Below are 19,744 nucleotides of genomic sequence, written 5' to 3'. Positions count from 1 at the left end.
CTCAATCTTATTACATCTAGTAACAATTTTACCCAAGTCTTGAAATTTTAAAATTCAGCTTTGGCCACATGATTCTTTTTTTGTCTCAGCCCTTTGGTTCTGACTCTTCCAAGTCTTATTATCTTATATTATTCACTCTGTCTGTTGACCTAGTGACTAATTTCCAATCTGATTCATGCAGTTCAACCCAGTTCTGACATCATGATCTCAAAAGTCTTCTCAATGGATCTTTTTAAAAATTCTTGATTATGGACAGGATTTGGCTGGTATTTGGTAATTGGTAACTTGCAAATATGACTAATAGGTGGAGGATTTTTAATTGGTCTGCTCTTGTGTTCTTATTCATTACTGTTAATTATCCAATGTGTCTGATTTGCCAAGTGGATGCTTAATGAATGGCCTAATACTGGAGCTGGAACCATAGCCAGGTCCAAGAGACCACGGTCCTGGGAGGCAGGTTCATGCAGTTCTCCATTCTGTTACATAGGACCCTTCCTTTTAGAGGTTTGACGAGGCCACATCCCATCCTGGAGATAACGTAACACTGTTTGATTGAAAGGAAATGAGGCAGCCCCGATGGCCCAGCGGTTTGGCGCCGCCTTCAGCCCAGGGTGTAATCCTGGAGACCCGGGATCGAGTCCCACATCGGGCTCCCTGCATGGAGCCTGCTTCTCCCTCTGCCTGTGTCTCTCCCTCTCTCTCTTTCTGTGTCTCTCATGAATGAATAAATAAAATCTTAAAAAAAAAAAAAAAGAAAGAAAGAAAGGAAATGTCCCCTGCACCTTGGGCCCCACTCACATGCTCTGTTGAAAACTAATTTGGGGAGATGCTCTGTGTTACCTGTTCCAATTTGGATTTGCTCACTCCGGCGAAGTCATGACCTATAAAAAAAGTAATAGTATAAGTAGTCCTCACAGCTGGCATGTCAAATTTCAAAGGATCATGTGAAAGAAAAAAAATTACAAGGGAAGAAAGGAATGCTAGGAAAGAAAGCTAGTAAAAGATTCATGATTGATGCGAAACACGGTTTTCACTGTGAGCTCAAGAAAACCTAGAGCCACAATTTCCGGCTCTCTAATCTGTAGATTGGTTGCATTAGAAACAAAACTAAATGTAAGCTTCAAAGTAAGGAGTCAGCATTCAGGGCAGGCTTATGGACCGTTAGTTTTGAACACATGGCCGTGGCTGGTCTTCTAGAGATGGCCCAGACAAAGTTTTTGAAACTGTGTTTCAAATTGCTAGCTGGCCCATGGGGCCCATGGAAGGAAATAGGTGTTTTCAGGAAGAAAAAAAATGAACAGAGAATAATGAGAAGAAGCAGCCCACATAGTCAGTTCTTTTGGTTAATGTAAAATATCACTCACCGATCCTAGCAGACCCAGTAGTAATTATTCTTGTTTGGATGTTTCCAGTGGAAAGGTATCCAGTTTGTAAAAAGCCTTGGTAGTTGTGTCATGAAGGGCACTACTTGCATTTTGGCACAAAATTAGCCTGGCCCACATGCCCCCATCCTGCCTCCTTACGTCCTGCTCTGTCCTGGATTTTGGCAGGGTACCCCTCCAGCATGACGTTCGGCCTCAGCCCCATCCCCGGGTTGCCTAGCCAGGCCCACATCACAGTAGGGGGGCAACAGAGGATGAGGGTGAGGAGTTGGCATCACTGAGTATTTAAGAGCTCAAATTCTAAAGCCAGAAAGATGTCGATTCAAATCTCCAATCTGCCTCTTACTATGTGACCCTGGGCCTCAGGTTCCTAATTAGTCTTGATAATAACATGAACTGATTATAAAGATTTGATAAAAGAGTATACAGTAAGAGTTTATTTAGTTCAGTGCATGGCACATGATATATAATCAGCAGTTGGTCCCTGAGATTACCGGAGTCTTGGTCTTAGTGTTAATCTGGGTGGTTTAAAAGAAGAAAGTAGGTGGATCAAGAGCAGTTCTCAAGTGAATTTATGCCAGTTATGAAGTTTATCCAAATTGGTTTCTAAATCCATTATAGAGTGCTAGAACATTCAGTAGAACATTCTGCAATGGAACATTCTGCAGTCATTAAAAAGTCCTATATCTGTGCTGCCCAGTATAGTATAGCCATTGGCACATGAAATTTGGCTAGAAAGAGTAAATTTTCAAATCTAATTTAAACTGTAGTGGCCATAGGCAATCTGTGGCTACCGTGTCAGGATTAAAACTGCTGAATCTGTAGGCGAAAGGGCAGACGTGGTGAGGGAGCAGTTGACTGTAAAGTAGAGTAAAGCTCAGAGGATTAAAAACGTCAGAAAGAATCAAATGTTTAATAGAGGGATGGACGTAATTCTTATTTCAGCCCCTTAGCACAAAAACAAGTAAACTACGAGACATCTGTAAACATCAGAAGTCAAACAGTCCAGTGTCAAGAGCTATGTGACGAACTGAAATGAAAGAGATTGAACTTTGGCTTGGAAAGGAGAATCGCAAAATGAGCAGCATTTGGTAAGCAGCCCCAAGGAATAAATGAGGCAGCGTCAGACCTGATCGTGAACCCCACTAGGCGGAGGAGCTTCCTGAATTGTCCTTCTGGAAGCCCACGATGAACCCGTACAGGTGAGAGTCATCTGGGGGGAAGGCTAATGGAAGGAGCGGTGCTTGTGTAATCACTGAACTGGCAGCGAGCTCGCTCACTGGCAGCCCAACGCAGAAGCCCATATGGGGAGAAAGGAAAGTTGGCATCTTTTCTGTTCCTATTGGCACAACCGAGGATATAGGTATACACCGTGTTTGTTCGGCAATAACTCAAATGTGTCACAGACGTTGTGATAGAATGTCTAGTGTCTATAATTAGTTTAAATATTAGAATTGGAATCCGGAGGGTCAAGGGTCTAAGATGAAAAAAATGTTTGCGACAGCACTGGTTTTACGTAGCACTGAGTGTCTACATGGAGGTTGCACGGAGTTGAGGTAAAAGTGGCCCTGCCTTGGGAATGAAGATATTTGGTTTCGAGACCTGGTTTCTGCTGGTTACCGCTTGAGGGTCCTTGAGCAAGTCACTTATGTGCTCTTTGCCCCGCCGTTTCCACGTGTGTAAAAATGGGGTTGGGACTGACTAGCTCGTGAGATTCTTCAAGGGTCAAATAGGAAACGATCTGGAAAACTGGAATGCACTTTGCAAGTGTTACCGTCGTCACTGTCCTTTTGACTTTCTCAATTGCGGTGAACATGGGAGGTTGATCACTTTACAGATGAAGGAACCAAGCTGAGAGGGAGGGGTTTAATGACTTGCCAAAGGTCACACAGCTGTGAGGTCAGCACTCTCATGGGGCTATGAGAATACTGGCTAGGGGTTAGCCCATGATCACGAATATTTCATACTTCTTTTTTTTTAAGATTTTATTTATTTATTCATGAGACACACACACACACACACACAGAAGCAGAGACACAGGCAGAGGGAGAAGCAGGCTCCATGCAGATCGGAGCCTGATGTGGGACTCGATCCCGGGCCTCTGGGATCAAGCCCTGAGCCAAAATCAGACGCTCAACCTCTGAGCCACCCAGGCGTCCCAGATTTCATGTTTCTTTGGAGTCCCTTGCTTTAGAAATGCTTAAACTCAGGGGATGGTGGGACTGAAACAGTCAGACTGCCTTTAAATCCAGACAAGAGAGGCCCCGCCTAGGGCCCCATGTGTTAGAAGGGCTTGCAAACTGGACCAAATCCAATCTGTTTGGGTAAATAACATTTTATTAGCACATAGTCGTGCTCATTCATTTATGAATTGTCTTTGGCTGCTTTTGTATTACGATGGCAGACTTGAGTAATCGCAATAAAGGCCAAAGCCAAAAATATTTACTCTCTGGCCCAGACAGGAAAAAGTTTGCCTACTCCAGGTTTCAAGGGCCCCAGTATCACAAACCACACGAAACTAAACGTATTGAAGAGCACACGGGCAATCTCTCCCTGGGGATCTGATCAGCACTTGGCAGAGTGTGACCCATACCCCAAAATTGCTTCTGTTGCTTTACAGCCTCCCTCAGGTCTCAGGCCCCCGACCTCCACATCTGCACTGTGAGCGCAAGAGAGACCACATCTGGCTGCCAGTAAGGTTTAGGGCTTCCAGTGTTCCTGACTCAGGTGGGCGCAGATGGCTTTGGAGTGCAAGGGGGATCCTAGGTGCACAAGTAGTCAGATAACCAAAATGACAAATCAATCGATTTGTCAAACCATTTCCTCCTGGCTAGCATAACCGTAGTAGCCTGTTGCATAACCAAGTGTCAGTTCCTGGTGGAGCCGGGCACCCTTGCTTCTCTTTGAGTTTCAATTCCTGGTTCTGGTTCTGGGAGTCCTCACAGCTTGCCACGGTATCTACAACAGATGTAGGCGGCAACTGGGGAACATTTTGCAATATTATCTCATGTTACCTTTAAACAATTTTTCACATAGATCGCAATGTGACAGGAGTAAAATGTGATGCATTTCTTACAATGGCAATTTGGTGGACATTGAGCACTGGAATCGTGAACAGTGTTATTTTTCTAAAAATGATTTTAACTAGTTTTGATTTACACTTTTGACATTCACATATTATAAGTTGTATTGTGCCTTTTAATTTTAAAGATGTTTTATTTATTTATTTATTTATTTATTTATTTATTTATTTATTTAAAAGATTTTATTTATTTATTCATGAGAGACACAGAGAGAGAGAGAGAGAGAGAGGCAGAGACACAGGCAGAGGGAGAAGCAGGCTCCATGCAGGGAACTTGACGTGGGACCCGATCCTGGGACTCCAGGATCACACCCTGGGCCAAAGGCAGGCGCTAAACCGCTGAGCCACCCAGAGATCCCCTCATTTTAATTTTTTTAAAGGTTTTATTTTTTTAAAAGATTTTATTTATTTATTCATGAGAGACAGAGAGAGAGAGAGAGAGAGAGAGAGGCAGAGACACAGGCAGAGGGAGAAGCAGGCTTCACACAGGGAGCCTGACATAGGACTCGATCCCAGGACCCCAGGATCACGCCCTGAGCCGAAGGCAGACACTCAATCACTGAGCCACCCAGGTGCCCCTAAATTTCTCATTTTTAGAAGACAGATATATCTTTGAAAGCACAAACATTTAAAAATGTTTAATGGTTTTCACCTTAATTTTAATTTGCATTATTTGATGAAAATGTATTCACGTTGTCTACTTTGAATATTGTTTTGACTTATTTTTATACTCCTTTGAACATTAATGTCAATGAAATAAGATCCAGGTTTCTTATTTGTGATGGTAATCACGCATTTTGGGTTTGGCAGTAACAGAAATAATATGCCTATCTTTGTTTTTTTAATTTTTTTTAAGACAACAGATGGGAAAGTGACTGATCAGAATCATTAATAGGGTTATTTATCCCCCATCCTCCAACTTCTTGATAGGAATTCTCTAGTTGGAATTATATCAATTACCTTCTACCTCAGTATTTCTGGGAATCTGTTTTTCAGGGAAAAAAGAGTTACCTTCAGTATTGGGACTACACAATCCCATGTGACTGCTTGGAGCATTGGGAGCAGGCCTCTTTCTCCGGTGACTAATTGACTAGGAGTCTACTTCTGAGAGTTTCCTGCAGCTCCAAGTTCCTTGAAGCCCCATCTGAGGCTGTCTTGCCCAGGAGGAGAAGGAGGAGGAGGAGGGAAGAACTGACCTGGAAACAGGAAACAAGGTGGACTTTGTCCCTTTCGTTCTATAGAGAGCTGCTTCCCCTGGGGTGCATTAGGACCAGCCATTCAGGGGCAGTTGGGTGACTCAGTCGGTTAAGTGTCTGCCTTTGGCTCAGTTCATGATCTCAGGGTCCTGAGATCAAGCCCCATGTCAGGCTCCCTGCTCAGCAGAGTGTCTGCTTCTCCCTCTCTCTCTGCCTCCTCCCCACTGCTTGTGTTCTCTGTCTCTGTCTCTGTCTCTCTCAAATAGATTCTAAAAATTAAAAAAAAAAAAAAAAAAAAAGGTCCAGCCATTCAGGGAGCCAACCAAAAGCCCACTTCTCTTGTGGTGGGGAGAGACACACCTCTAAAGCCACCCAAGGTGCTCCTGGAAGACTGACACCAACCATTTTTAATTATCCAGTGGCTCCAAGGCCAGGGCTCAACTCCAGCACCCCAGTGCCCTGGGGGAGCTTCTCCTACACTGCAGAGGAAATACGTATTCATTCGATAGCTCGCTCAGTCGTTGAGCAAACATTGGCTGCTGCCCACTGTGCCAGACGCTGTGCTGAGCATAGGACACAACTGTGAACATGGCCTTCTTGGGATGTAGTAAGAAATATATTTGGCATTTGTCTCTGGTTCCTGGTGCTGAGCTTCCAAAACCCTTGGAACTTCATCATAGGACAGTCTTTTGTTTTTCATCATGAGCTCCTTCTTAATGCACTTGAGTTTATGTCAGTGAGGTGACTTGGGGGTGTATGGGTGGTGGGGGGGTGAGGATCCCTAGGGAGCCTCAGATGGTGCTGATCACCAGAAGGACCCAAAGTTTGGAGGGTTGGTGGTTTCAGCCCCATCTGCTGTTAGGGGGCAGGGGGACAGGTTGCTGGAGATTGAATTCCACAAAAATCCTTGAAATGGGTGAGAGAGAGTCAGCGCAAGGGTGTGACTAGAGGACCTGAGCTGCTGGGTTCAGCAGTACCTCATCTGAGATGGATGGATGTCTCACTCTGCAGTTCTATAAACCAACAAACTCCCTTTTTGGTTTAAGTTCATTGGAGTTGGGGTTTTCTTCACTCACATGCAAGAGTCTTGACTCACAGAGCAGACAGGCAGAAAGTCTGCTTCACCATAGTGTGACGAACGCCATCGTAGTAGATGGAAGATGGGAGGCGTGAGTGGCTGCGGGCCCTGCTTCTCCCGTGGCCCAGCCTGGACACCTGCAGCTTCCTGGGCCATGTCCATTCACACTGTCAGCTTCCTCCTCAGTGCCCGTGTGTGTCTGTCTGCCTGGAGGAATGTGCTCGGCCAAGCACAGGACAGGCTAAATAACAGTCTCTTAAATGACACAGTGGTTTCTTTTTCATGTAACAGTTTATGCTGGAATAGCAGCCCAGCTCCCTGAAGTTGTCAGAGGTTCCAGCTCCTTCCAGAGTGCTTCTCATCATCCCTAGGGGGCTGACATGGTCCTCAGGCGTCCCAGCCGTGCCTGGGTCCATGTGTCTGTTATTTTGGTTGTTGATTCACAGCTGAGTTAACCCTTGTTCTCTCCCTTTCCTTGCTATCTCTGTGCGAATTTAGTGCCACTCTTGGGCACCTGGTGACCTTATGGCTCTCACAGAGAACTTGGTAAAGTCTGTAGACATCTTCTCTGCCATCTTGCCACTTCCACAGATCTATACATTCTAGTCTCTCCCACTTTCCAGATCTTTCCATCATCTCTTGCCTTCTCTAAATCTCAGTGTGGAATAGAGAGCAGAACACAGTATGCCTCCAGGACCCAACAGGGGCCTCCCACTCCTTCCAATCTCCTCTCCTTCCCCCACCAGGAAAACCCCAATTTGGATGAGAGAGTGGGGAGAGTAAACTATATCGTCTCATCAGGTTTTCTTCCAAATCTATTTCTCACACCCTGGGTTTTTCTTGTTGAACCTGAGACTTAGGCTTTTGACAATCAAAGACCAAGAACTGACTTTTTCAGGTATTTCTCAGCTTTTTGCAGTGTCTCCTTATCTCTGAAGGAAGTTGGGTGTCAGGCTGATGGATGGGTGGGGGACACAACAGAGAAGGACAGAGGGGAGGAGAAAAACACATCAGCGAACACTTCAGTCTAGCCCCTGAGCACCAGGACAACACAATGCTGGGACTGAATAGGACGCCAGTGCATCCTGCCACCAAGATTGGGAAACATGTCTCACACACTCATGTCTGGTACATATTTTTTCCCCTGGAAGCCTGAATAACCCCCGAGACTATTTTAAATTTTCAAAGAAAATTATGCACATTTCCCCATCTAGGCTGCTATGTTGTGGCGCTATTTCATTATAATAGCAAATATCACAACTATGCCCTCCAATCTAACATTCATAGGAAATATGCCAGTCTCTGATCTGCCTCTGACCTAAGTGTCAAATGTGTTTCCAGGACAGCCCCCCATCCCTGTGACCAGCCCAGATCTATCTCTGCCTGACCAATAAGACATTGCTGTGTCTCTAGGAATGAGACCCAAGCTGGAACCTGGCATCTCTACCCCATAGCGCCAGTCTTTGCAAGGCTTTGCAATCAAGTTGCCCACTTTCAGGTCTTTCAGGTCTACCTGCCAAGCCTCGCTTGCAGGGTGTGTAGCTAAATGTAACTCTGATGGCAGATGGTCAGGGTCACCTTTCCGTAAAATAAGGGAAAATGTGTTGGTAGCCAAGGACCTGCATGCCATTTCTGGCACAAACGTATTGCAGGTTGCAAATCTGTGCTCCACTTGCATGAAAACACTATCATTGAAACCTCAGGCTGAGATGTCTTTCTTAAAATGTGTTCTGTACAAAAGTGACAGATGTTATTTGAAGATAGGGTTCTGGGCAGCCCAGATGGCGCAGTGGTTTGGCGTCGCCTTCAGCCCAGGGTGTGATCCTGGAGACCCAGGATCGAGTCCCACGTTAGGCTCCCTGCATGGAGCCTGCTTCTCCCTCTGCCTCTCTCTCTCTCTCTCTCTCTCTCTCTCTGTGTGTGTGTCTCTCATGAATAAATAAATAAAATCTTAAAAAAAATAGGGTTCTATGGTCAAATATATTTAACAGGTCCACTTCTCAGAGTCTTTAACATACAAGTGTCCTTTGTAATGCCCGAGAGGGGGTATCATGTGTGATGGTGATCAACTCACTCGGCCTCTGAGCACTTTCTGACGCAGAGAGCTCCTGAGACTGTGGCTGGGTGGGACACACTTTGAGAAATGCTATGGCAATGCCCACTTCTCTTGTTACAGTACATTCTTCTGCGGTTCTGACCGTTGTGGCTTGGGGTTAGAAGACCATATTACCTTTCGTAGGAGCTAAGTGACTAAGAAACAGCAATTTGGAGTCACTATTAAGGCCTCATCTCATCATTCCTGTAAATGTCCAGATATGAAGAAATCAATGACTGGATCATTGCCACTGCTCATTTCAGGGCTGGGTTTGCTTGGCTTTGTGACTGTGTGTCCAAGGTCCAACTTGTTTCTCTTATTTATACTTTTCTTTTTTCTTTCTTTCTTTCTTTTTTTTTTTTTGAAATGGGGAAGGGGAAAGGGAGAGAAAGAGAAAAAAAATCTTAAGCAGGCTTCACACCCAGCACGGAACCCGACACAAGGCTCAATTTCATGCCCCTGAGATCATGACCTGAGCCCAAATCAAGAGTCAGACGCTTAACCAACTGAGCCATCCAGGCGTCCTATACTTTCTTTTTTGAGACACAAGCACAATCTTCAATAACCATGAAACATGGTAGGGATCATACAAAGCATCTCAGAGACTTTTCAGGTGGTAAAACCAATGGTGTATTGATGATCAAATTTATTCACCCACCTACTGTTTAGCACCTACTAGGTACCGGGCCCTACAGAATGCACAAGGTTGAATAAGGCAAAGTCTCTATTCTTAAATATCTTCTGTGCCAGCTCTATCTGATTTCTTCAGCCATTTGTGTTCTAGAAAATGTTACAGTAATGCATTTATAGATAAAGGAACCCATCTGGAGATGAAGTAAATAGCTGGTTCCAGTTTTGGTGCCGTGAGAGGAGAGGCTGTTCCAAGACAACAGAAGAAGGAAGGAAGATCATTACTTCATTTCCACTTAATTTTAGTGAGCTTCTTGGAAGAGGTGGTATTTTGACAGATCTGAAAAAAGAGCATTGGACTGATCTCAAGACAAGTTGTTCAATAAATGTATGAGGATCCAGGCTTGGAAATGTGAGCATTGTGAACGAAAGGAGGCCACCACCACTGAGAGCTCAGAAGCAGTAACGCTGGGTATTCTAAATGTCTCTGTTCACTGTCGTAGAAGGTTCTCCTGCATTTCCTAATTCCCACCATTGTGAGCTGCCGAGCCAGTGTTTCATCATAATCTTGGCCCTCAAACAGTACAGTTCATCCAAAGATGACAGGGTTTTATGAATAGAAGTTCGGCCCTGGACCAAGCTTGTAATAAATCATAGGCTTCATTATACAGGTGAGGAAAAGGGGCCAACTGCTGGATGATAGATTTGCCATGGAGCAAGAGGGCAGACTCCATGCGGTGTTTCGGAAAGGTTCCATTGTGAACTTTGACTGACCCACAAGGTGACTTTCTTTTGGAGTAAATAGTGTGGAAGGAGGACCATAAGAGATCAAAGAATAAAGAGGGAAAAAATTGGGGGTAGATGTTCCCTCCATCCACTACTCCATCAAAATCATGTGAAGCCTCCAGAGAAATGTTAGCATGGTATGATGCTTAACAAATATTAAAGGAGAAAATAAAATGATTTTTCTGTTCAACCCCAATCAAGATCTATGTGAAGAACTGGAGAATTTTTCCTCTCTCTCAGAATTAACAAAAGGCTTATTTAATAGTGTTAGGATGTGACCTCACTGTGGTTAAAAATATCTGTGTTGCTTGTATGTGGAAAGGCAGGTAAACCAAGACTCATGTGGGCAATAAGAAATACAGACATAAGAGAGAAAAGGAAATACAAATGCAATGGCAATAATAGACTTGGATCAACACCAGTATTTTCAAAGAAGCCCCACACAACCTCAAATTCAATAGAAATCTCTTTGCCAAGGACTCTGACACATTCCATCTATCAGCAGGCTGGCTGCTTATTCCTAAGGAGCATCCCTAAGATCAGGCCTTTCCCGTTGGTCCTGTTGGAGCTGAAGCCCCCCTTATTCTCTGCTCCTAATCCCAGCCATCACTGTGCAGGGCCATGAGGCTCAGTCAGGCTGTTTCATATGCTGCCACTGAGTTATAATCCACCTTATCTGATTTTGCCACACTCGCAGACGTTCATTTTTTTCTCCATCTGTAACTGAGGAAATAACAGGTAATTAATTCGGCGACTAATTAAGCCCCAACCAGGCACTTCAGACTTGTCCTGGTTTGTTCAGTGGCCTGCTGAGGCAGATGGACCCAAACCTTTGGTTGATTTCAGTGGCCTGGAATCTCTGCATTTGTCTACAAGGGAGAAGTGCTATACCTAACGTTGGAGAGTTCCTGGCGAGGAGCTGGCAAGATGTGGGTGGCTATCGTTGGTTCCGTGGACAGTTTGGGAGCCCTTCTAAGAGAGAAGAGTTCAGAAAAGCTGGAGAAGTTGTTCTTGTAAAGTGATCAGTGATCCTGGGGTGAGATTGTAAGGTAGAAGGGGAAGGCAAGATGTCCCAGCAAAGCTGCTAAGACTTCTCCCCACCACCCCAGGTGACAGTATATGTCACAGAATAGGGGAAGCTTGCTTTCCTCCCTGCTGCAGAAAATGGCCCCATGAGGCCTGGCAGCTTTGAGAATAGGAGCACAGGATAAACAGCCACAGGCTGGCCAGGAACCTGGTGTAGATTTGTGAGTGCGCTATTATATAATCTATCCAGGGCGAATACACTAAATTGTTAAGAAGAAGCCAGTTCATTTGAGGTAGAAGTTGCTGGTGCCCACCAATTTTCTGTGTGCTCTGCTCCTCCTCCTGTGGGCACTGCCAGACGACGTCTCCCAGCCCCCATGCATGCAGGGACCATGCGACTAGTCCTGGCCAAGGAAATGTAGGTGAAGCGATGGACACCACTTCCAGGCCTGGCTCCCAAAACCTTCTGTGGGATCCTCCCCACCCTCTCTCTTCGTTGATGCGCTGGCTGGGTGTAGAGGACCCAGTAGAGGACTCTAAAACCCTAGGTGACAACAGGGCCACAAATAGAAGGAGCCTGGGTCACTGAATGATGGCATGGAACAGAGGCTGTCATAGCACACCTCACCCCCATCCTCACCGGGCTGTGATGTGTGTGAAAATTTAAACTTTTTGTGTTAAGCCACTGAGATTTGGAGCTTGCTCGTTACAGTGGCTACTATACTGGCTAATACTGAATTGAAGCTAAAAAGTGACACAGAGAAGGGCCAAGACTACCTAGTACCTTCTCAGATATTTTTCATTGAAGTTTTCAGAAGTGCAGACAAGAGTGCACGCATATCCCCAGGTCCTGGGGCTCATGACCCAACTGTTTCACTTCAAGTTTCAGCTTCCCTTTAGTCTTCTAAAGGAACATTTGTCTTCTTTTCTATAATATACTCATGTTTATCATCATATCTTCTGAGCTTTAGCCCTCAAGTTGATTTGACTTTTAACCTGGCATCCCATGTACCAGCTATATTACAGTTTGGTTCCAAAGATCCCATCCCCTTTGCCCTGGTTATTTGGTGAAAAGCAAAGCTCTGTCAGGGAAACCCCTATGCAGGGTTTCAGTGAGTTACCCTTCAGATTTCAGATGCCTGATTTAGTTTTTTTAAAAACAAAAATGAAAGCAAACTTGGTCTCATTTTCTGGTTAATGCTGAGGCTATTCAAAATGTTTTAATAACTTGGTTTGACGAAAAAGACAGAGCTTTTTTTAAAAAAAAAAAAAAGAAGTAAAAGAAGTCTGGAGACATTTACTGAAGCTATGTCCCTCTTTGAATTGGGGTAGCCATGGTATAAAGATAGCTAATGCCTTTTTCCCTGCCTCAATGGCTTTTTCTCCTGGAAAACTGTCACACTGCCCAGGTGGTGACAAGCCAGAGATGGAGCCTGGGCCCTGGAGACTCACCTAGTGAACGCTTGATTTTCAAAAGGAATTTCAAAAAGGAATCAATCAAAATTACCTTAGATGAGGGAAAGGCACCTGAGTCCACTCCTGGACAAACTGAAAACCCCCAATTCGTTTTATCTTTTCTCAATGTTCTCATTTGCTTATCTTCAATGATTTATCAGGGAGAATCACTGAGAAGTTCACTGCCAGGGGCAGAGCAAACTCTGGGCTGCCGCCATCAGCAGAGGTGTGAGCATCAAAAGGAATCATGCTTGGACCAGCTTCTCTGTCTCTTACTGTCTTAATTTTACCCTATGATCTTGCTCTTCAACATAGACTTAACTACCATTATGTCAATATAGGACCTTCAAAAAAGTTGTTGAAACAAAAAGAATGATAAAATGGGTCTTGAAGTGATATTTAATTATCAATATTCATAGCAGCATTATTCACAATAGCCAAAAGGTGGAAGCATCCCATGTCCATTGATAGATACATAGATAAACAAATTGTGTTATACACACACAAAGGAATACTACTCGGCCTTAAAGAAGGAAGGAAATTCTGACCCCTCTTGCAACACGATGAACGTTAAGAACGTCATGCTAAATGAAATAAGCCAGTCACAAAAGGACAAATATTGCATAATTCCTCTTATATAAAGCATTTAGAGTGGTTGAATTCATAGAGACAGAAAGTGGAAAGCAGTTGCCAGAGGCTGTGGGGAAGCAGAATTCGAGAGCTAGTGTTTAATGGGTCAAGGGTTTCAGTTTGGGAAGATGAAAGAGTTCTGGTGCTGGTGATGGTTGCAGGACCATGTGAATGTACTTTGTGCTGCTGAATTGTGTATTTTACCATGGTGAAGATGGTAAATTTGATGTTATGTGCATCCTATCACAGTTAAAATGGTTGAAGAGACATGGCATTGGAGAGTGTGTTGGGAGGAGGTGATGGTCCCCTCGCCACTCCACCCCCTCCCAGATGCATTTGGGCAGTTGGGGTAATTTCTTCAGTTACATATTTTGTTTGCATATGAGCACTCAGTTAGTGATTTATTTTGCTGCTTTGACTTTTGAAGAAAAGAATAAAACAATTTTCTCCTTTTCGCTCACACGAAGAGCCAGGCTTTGTGTTCTCCACTTTTGTGCCCACCTCTCCCATGGAGAATGACTGGCTTTTCTGTGTTTTGAAGGCTGCTGAAAAGACAACCCCACCTGGGGCTCTATTTGGTCATTCTGGACCCTTCTAGGGAGCATTAGGAGTTACCCAAAATGGGGAAGGGTTGCAGCAGGGAGGGGGAGCCTAGGAATTTGAGATGGGTTCTTTGAAGGACTGGGAGGGGTTGCGGCCCCAATACTAAGCCTCAATATTGGGGCTAAGATCTAGCCCCAATACTAAGTGACTGGGCGGTTGTGGACTTGGGGGGTGCGGCCGCCAATGGAAAGTTGTATTAATATCTCAAAGAAGGATCCATTGATTGCAGCAGAGGGTTTCAAGGCAGAACTTGTATCAGTGAGGAAGTGCCCATATGCCCACACTTTGGCAGCCTACGGCTTGGAGAAGTGCCCCCCCAAAACGTATAGAACCAATGCTGGTGGCAGCTGCAGGTGGCAAAAGGAGCCTCATATCCAGGACAACCGCAGTGGATTAAGGAGCATACACCACCTTTATTTTGGAGGACCACAGAAGCTTCCCTTTCAAGTGCCAGTCACTAGAGGGAGGGGTGGGAGCCCAGGCTTGTGGGGGGAAGGAGGGAGGAATAAGTGCTCAGCTGGATACGAATCAATGGAAAAGAAACAAAGAAGTATGTCGCTGCCTACATCTTTAACAAGTGCCTTGGAACACTTCCAGCCATCACAATTGTCCAAATTTTACTCCAAATCCAATCTGTGACTCCTATTGTCTTCTTACACGGGGGGACACTTAGGAAGACGTAACAGATGGCTGTGTGTGGCAATAGCGCTCCTTCCCCACTGCCAGGAGGGACTTTTGTCATAAATGCCTTTCTCTTTCGTCCAAAAATAATCTTTCTTCATATGAACAAAAGCAATACATTGTTTTGCTATTGTAGAAAAGTATGAAGAAGAAAATGTAAATTTCCCGTAATGCTACTAGCCCAGAGACGACCACTACTAACATTTCACTGTATTTCCTTCCCAGTTTTTCCCGTGCATTGTATCACGTCGTTAGCCAGGCACGTCTTTCAGGTGCCACTGCCCTGCTGTGCTGATGAGCCTGTACTCAACCTTTCTGATCCCAGGATCTTCATGAAGTAGCAGACAGAGCCGGGAGGACCGTGTGGGACACTAGACAGAGAGAACGCTAACCTACCCATAAGGGATGCAAACACCGCCTTCTCAGCAGATTCCTCATCAACCAAAGACTTGATCTGAACATAAGCAACTTAGATTATACTCAGCTGGTTCCAAATGTTTGTTGGCACTTACATGATATTTATCCATAAAAACAAGATTGTAAATGGTGGTTAGATTCGCAGGCCATAAAACCCAAGATGATGAGCAACATAGCTGAGAGGTTGTTGATAACTGTTCTGATCACAGATTCCTTCCAAATCCTTTGGAATTCTGGGTCCCTCCGAGACCCAAATCCCAGATGTCCAAGTCTTGACCCCTTGCCTGGTCTTGGGCCTCTAAACTCTCAGGGTGTATAGATTTGGCTGGGCAAATGGCAATGGAAGATCAAAAGCAAGGGGAAAGGACTCAAGTGGGAGAGACACAACATCCCTCACAAGTCCAGCATGGCTAATTAGGGAGTCAGCATTGAAATCGTAGACTTTGGAGACACCCCTACTTGGGTTCAAATCCCAGCTCCGCCTTTGATTAGTTGTGTGAGTTTGGGCAGCTCACTGAAACGCTTTGGAATCTGTTTTCTCATCTACAAAATGGGAATAATAATAATACATATTCCTAAGGATTTACTTGAAGATTAGATAAGCCAAGACATGATTTCTCAGACTTGAGAATGCCGATATCTTATAGATTCCCACCGTTGATTTGAAATACTTAAATTAGAACATTTCCTAAATATTGACACTCTTAACAATGACAAAACCAAATGTAAGATTACAAATTAAAAAGACCCCCTAAATTAGAATTAATTAGTGTGATTAATGATGTTATTTTGCCAAAATTAATTCAGCTTCCTGAAGTACTAGTTTCTAGGACATGGTTCTTTTGGGCTTGACATTCCTAACCCACCATATACTGTGTGATGGTTCAACTTGCCTACGACCTTTCTCTAGACTAGACGTTGTAAATTGGAGGGCTGTAGACTGTGTGTAGCCCATGGACAGGTCTCATTTGACCCTTATAGAATTCATTTTTTCAATTAGTTGCTATTATAAGAGAATTAAGAATTACACATACAATCTGCCCTCCCACCTTCTCTTGAAAAGCTGGAAGATCTAGCCCCATAGGGCTGCAGAGTCTGGAGCTGAATGGCAGTCCCCTCTCGCCTGAGCTGGGCTTAGGTGGACCCCAACACCACTCCCCGGCTGTCCTCATTTGTGTTAGCTGCCAGCCCCTGTGGTTTTTTGCATTGTGATCTCTTCTTATAGGACTTACTGAAAAGCACCTGTTCTTTCTCTACTAACTTATGGCAATTAAGCAGCACTTCAAGACACCAGCCTGTGAGAAACACAAGAGCAAAAAAGTTCTGCTGAAATGATGATCAGTTCAGTTCTAAGATGTCCATCGAGATGACCCGGCCAAGTTTGTTCATGTAAATGTGTTTGAAGATTATTATTGAAGTGAAAATACAAAATGTTTACATGCCCCAAGAGTATCTTTAGTTCCTCCGGGATTCCTGAACCCCTGAGCACCGATTCACTCTCAGAGCTCTCAGCCAGAGCCAACACTGCCGACACCTTGATTTCAGACTTCTAGCCCCCAGCACCATGAGAGGATAAACTTCTGTTGTTTTAAGCCACCCAGTTTGGAGAAATTTGTGAGGGCAGCCTTGGGGAACTAATATAGTCGCCTGGCATAGGATCGGACCCCAGAGAAGAATAAGCTGGATGTGACTGTCACTGAAAGGAAAGAAACTAAAGAGAGAGAACAGTAGCCATCCCAAAATGCAGTAGGGGGGGGTCCCTCCTCCCTCGTCCCTGGTGGACACGCTGGCAGATGATGACCCACTTGCCCCCAGGAGGCCGCCAGCCCCAGACCTCTGCCCTCCTCTGGCTATTGCTTCTTCAGCATGTACTTTCCACTCCCTTACACCCCCTTGCTCCCTAGTCTCCTCTCTGTGAGTTTGGAGAGAACCATCCGAGCAAGTGCATGGCTGGGAGAGGAGGATGAAAAGCAGGGCCCAGCTCGGAAGCGGGGAGGTCGCTGCTGGGAAGGAGGAAGGCCAACGGGGCCACGAGGCAGGTAGCCTCTGATACACCTTCGGTCCCAAGTCTGAACCAGGCCACCCCGATAGATGGTACCTAAAGGCAACGCCTTTAGGATCTACGGTGACGTCTTGTTCTGGCATAGCCAATACAAAACAAAACTTTTTTCTTTGAAGGAACAAAGAAACCTAAATAAGCACTCGGATCTTCAGCAGCGCTCCGATCTTCCCCGGCCAGCGTGTTCCCACCTCGCGCCACGGCCACGGAGGGCATCTCAGGTGGGCTCTGACCTGCCTCGTCCTGACACCCACTTAGCCTGCTGCCGTCTGTCTGTTGTAACAGTTCTGTCTGTCCTCAGCTCTTTTGAATGAGCTGAGTGTATTTTATCAGACCTTATGTCTCCTCATCTGTTACCTTCACGCCCTTCACACTGACATGCTGTGCTCAACTTTGCAACCAAGTGTTTACTGCTGATGGCATTTTCTCCCCTATTCCCGTCCTCCCATCCCGCTATTTGCATGGCATTAATATGCAAATGAAATGAAATGAACCGCTTCCCCTTCGGTTGAGAATTCACAGTTCTAGGGCTGGAGATGGGCTGGTTTAGTTTTTCATAGATTTTTGTAACACCAAGTTCTGCTGCTGTGTTGGAAAGTAGGAACGTTCCCAGGTGTTTGCCTGCCTTCTTTCCTTATTCTCTTCCTTCCTGTCTCCTTCCCCTTTCTCGCTCTTGCCCTTGATGGGGATCAGGACATGCTATCCCAAAATATAGTACATTGGCATTTTGAATATTTTAAGCTGAAAGAGTTTGAGAAAATGACAAAAACAAGAAGATTGTTCTGACCCCCCTTCACAGATCTGTATTCCTATTACAAGTCATCAATGTGTACACTTAAAAAGATGCAGTTCATTATATGTAAGTATACCTCAATAAAGTAGAAAAATCTAATCAATTAAATGAACAAAGGGCTTTCATGTGAATCAGGTTTATTGAAAAATTGAGCATTAGACTAAAGAAAAGCTGTATCTGGAGAAGACTATATATTAAAAGCTTTAAAAATGATTTTTGGTCCAGCATTTCCAAATCAGGGAATTGATTTTAAGGAAGTCACAATAACTTTCATCCTAATATTACTCATAAAGGACAAATTGAAGTGGCCTAAATGGTTAGTAAAAGGTACTATGACATATACATATGATATTTCACCATCCAACATGAAAATCATGTTTTGTTTAAATATTTTATTTATTTATTCATGAGAAACACACAGAGAGAGGCAGAGACCTAGGCAGAGTGAGAAGGAGGCTCCCCATAAGGAGCCCAACATGGGGCTCGATCCTAGGACCCCGGGATCACGCCCTGAGCCAAAGGCCATGCTCAATCACTGAGTCACTCAGGCGTCCTGAAAGTCATGTTATTTAAGTGTATTTATTGACACAGACTTTTACACAGACTTTTACAATACACTAATGAGTTGGGGGGGTCAATTACCAAAACATATCTATATGGTATGATCCTATCTTTAAAAGAATCAGTATGTCCCTACATGCATACAAGAAATCTGGATGTAGTAGTCACATAGGTGGGTATGACAGAGACTGCTAGTTGATCCAACATAGTTCTCTCTTCCACAGTGGTAGAATTTTTGACAGGATTCGTGGCCACCCGGCTACATTTCCGGGGTGCCTGGGCTCAGTCAGTTGGGCATCTGCCTTCAACTCAGGTCATGATTCCAGAGTCCTGGGATCCAGCCCCACATCAGGCTCCCTGCTCAGCAGAGTCTGCTGCTCCCTCTCCCTCTGCTCCTCCCCCTAACTTATGCTCTCTCTCACTCACTTGTTCCCTCAAATAAATAACTAAAATCTAAAATAAAAAAAGAAAGACTACATTTCCCAGGGATGCCTGAGTGGCACAGTTGGTTGGGCATCCCACTCTTGGTTTTGGCTCAGCTCATGATCTCAGGGTTGTGAGTCTGCTTGAGTTTCTCTCTTCCTCTGCCTCTCTCTAAAATAAATAAATAAATCTTTTTTTTTTTAAAGGACTACATTTCCTAGCCTCCATTGCAGCTAGATATGACCATATGACTGTGTTCAAGCAAATGGGATCTGAACAGAAGTGCTGTTTGGAACTACAGATGATTCTCTGCAAGAGAAGGGGCATGTTCTCCCCTCTGTATTTTTCCCTTTTCCAGTGGTGGACTGAAGCAGTGGTACAGAGCCATCTTGGACCCCACACACAGGTGGAACAGCCAGGAATTTTGGAGCAAGAAGATGGAAGGAACCTGGGCCTCTCACAGTGTCACAGAGCAGAGTCAAATACTGACTCCAATGTTCCTGTGAAAGTGAAATAAAATCTGATGCTTTTTAAGCAACTATTTCTTTAGGTCTCTGAAATGTGACTGAATCCATATCTATCCTACCCAGTGCATGTAGGGAAAAAACAAGTTAGAGAAGAGAATGATTAACAGAGAAATACAGGTGATAAGTCAAATGAAGTGAGTGCTGAAAAGCATCTGCTTGGTGAAGCAACGGTGAAGTCACAGGTGACCCCAGGGACAGCACTTTCAAGGGGTGATAAGATCAAAAGCTCAGTTCTGGAAGTGAACTCCAAGTGAGGAAGGATGGATAGTAAATGTAAGCATATTGCCAAGTTTAGCTATAAAGGAGGCAATAACTAGGTG

General features: G+C 44.5%; 1 long non-coding RNA gene across 3 annotated transcripts; it reads left to right on the top strand.

Moving 5' to 3' along the window:
• Positions 1-1,736: 1,736 nt before the first annotated feature.
• Positions 1,737-19,438, top strand: LOC144288653 (uncharacterized). Of its 3 annotated transcripts, XR_013356608.1 has the most exons (4): positions 1,940-2,584; positions 5,461-5,678; positions 17,240-17,341; positions 19,104-19,438. It is a non-coding gene; the product is annotated as an uncharacterized LOC144288653 (long non-coding RNA). The 3 variants fall into 3 exon arrangements; XR_013356607.1 differs by lacking the exon at positions 17,240-17,341 and having other exon boundaries at positions 2,045-2,584; XR_013356609.1 differs by lacking the exons at positions 5,461-5,678; positions 17,240-17,341 and having other exon boundaries at positions 1,737-2,584.
• The last annotated feature ends 306 nt before the right edge of the window (positions 19,439-19,744 follow it).

This window comes from Canis aureus, chromosome 18 (genome assembly GCF_053574225.1).
Source record: "Canis aureus isolate CA01 chromosome 18, VMU_Caureus_v.1.0, whole genome shotgun sequence".
Classification (NCBI taxonomy): domain Eukaryota; kingdom Metazoa; phylum Chordata; class Mammalia; order Carnivora; family Canidae; genus Canis; species Canis aureus.
This window is presented reverse-complemented; position numbering and strand designations above follow the sequence as displayed.